This window comes from Lucilia sericata, unplaced genomic scaffold (assembly GCF_015586225.1).
Source record: "Lucilia sericata isolate MDLA Ls3-8-SP2 unplaced genomic scaffold, ASM1558622v1 Contig003889F_arrow, whole genome shotgun sequence".
Lineage (NCBI taxonomy): Eukaryota > Metazoa > Arthropoda > Insecta > Diptera > Calliphoridae > Lucilia > Lucilia sericata.
In genome coordinates, this window is record NW_023997066.1 from 25,366 (window position 1) to 27,291 (window position 1,926).

General features: G+C 19.6%; 1 pseudogene; it reads left to right on the forward strand.

The window, feature by feature from the left end:
- Window positions 1-677: 677 nt before the first annotated feature.
- On the forward strand, window positions 678-1,561 carry LOC119615014 (annotated as a pseudogene).
- Window positions 1,562-1,926: the final 365 nt, after the last annotated feature.

The window sequence follows — 1,926 nt, forward strand, 5'->3', positions numbered from 1 at the left end:
AAATTTAATTTGTGCAAATTTAATTAAAATTAATGCAATAACGTTGAAATTTTGTTAGTATCATCAGTAAAAATAATTTTCTTCTAAATTTAAGAAAAAAACTATGCATACATATATATATATATATATTTATATTTTTAAATTATAGCAAAGATTGGATGTATATCGGAAAAAGTGAAGAATTTTTCTGTCCCCAAAGTATGCGGTATGCATACATATATATATATATATATATATATATATATATATATATATATATATATATATATATATATATATATATATATATATGCAAAAATTAATTATTTACATGAAAAAAAATTTTATAAAACTATGAATACTAAATTTTATTATGTAAATAAATTTTAATAATAATCAAAAATTATTTTTTTACAAAAATATTAGTATAAAGAATAAAAAAAAACATGAAAAACCTACTTTTAATGAATTGCCTGATAAAAAGGATTACCTTGATAGGGTAAATCATGTAATAATATTACATTCATTATATTTAATAGAATCAAACTATTTCTAAAAGTATCTAAAACTTTTGTGCATCATACACCAAAATATAATTATAAAAAGTTAAGCTAATTAAGCTACTGGGCTCATACCCCATTTATAAAGGTTCTAATCCTTTTCTTTTTAATTTTTAATAATTCATCAAAAATTATATTTTCGGAATTTTAATAATAGGAACATTAATTTCTATTTCTGCTAATTCATGGTTAGGTGCTTGAATAGGTTTAGAAATTAATTTATTAGCTTTTATCCCCCTAATAAGAGATGATAAATTAATATCAACAGAAGCCTCATTAAAGTATTTTTTAACCCAAGCATTAGCATCTTCAGTATTTCTATTTGCAGTAATTTTGTTTTTATTAAATTCAAGTAAAACAAATTCAAATTATTTTATAGAGATAATAATTTTTTCTTCTCTTCTTTTAAAAAGAGGTTCAGCTCCATTTCATTTTTGATTCCCTAATGTAATAGAAGGACTTTCATGAACAAATTCATTAATTTTAATAACTTGACAAAAAATTGCACCTTTAATATTAATTTCTTATATTATTTTCAAACCATTAATTATTACAAGTATTATTCTTTCAAGATTAATTGGTGCTTTAGGTGGATTAAATCAAACCTCCTTACGTAAATTAATAGCTTATTCTTCTATTAATCATTTAGGATGAATATTAGCAGCAATATATAATAGAAATTTATTATGAATAACATATTTTTTATTTTATTCATTTCTTTCATTTGCTATAATTTTCATATTTAATATATTTAAAGTTTCTCATATTAATCAATTATTTTCATTATTTTTTCATTCAAAAATTTTAAAATTTTTTTTATTTTTCAATTTATTATCATTAGGAGGATTACCTCCATTTTTAGGATTTTTTCCTAAATGAATTGTTATTCAATCTTTAACTATTAATAATCAATTATTTTTATTAACATTTATAGTATTAATAACATTAATTACTTTATATTTTTATATACGATTATCATATAGAGCTTTCATATTAAATTATTATGAAAATAATTGATTAAATTATTCTATATTTAAATCTAGTTATATAAAAATTTTTATAACTTTTTCATTTATTTCAATTTTTGGATTATTCCTAATTTCTTCTTTATATTTTTTATTTTAAGGCTTTAAGTTAAATAAACTAATAGCCTTCAAAGCTATAAATATAAGAATAATCTTTTAAGCCTTAGTAAATTATTTACTCCTTTAGAATTGCAGTCTAATGTCATTATTGACTATAAAGCCAATGATTAAAGAGAAATAATTCTCATAAATAGATTTACAGTCTATTGCCTAAACTTCAGCCATTTAATCGCAACAATGGTTATTTTCAACTAATCATAAAGATATTGGAACTTATATTTTATTTTTGGAGCTTGATCCGG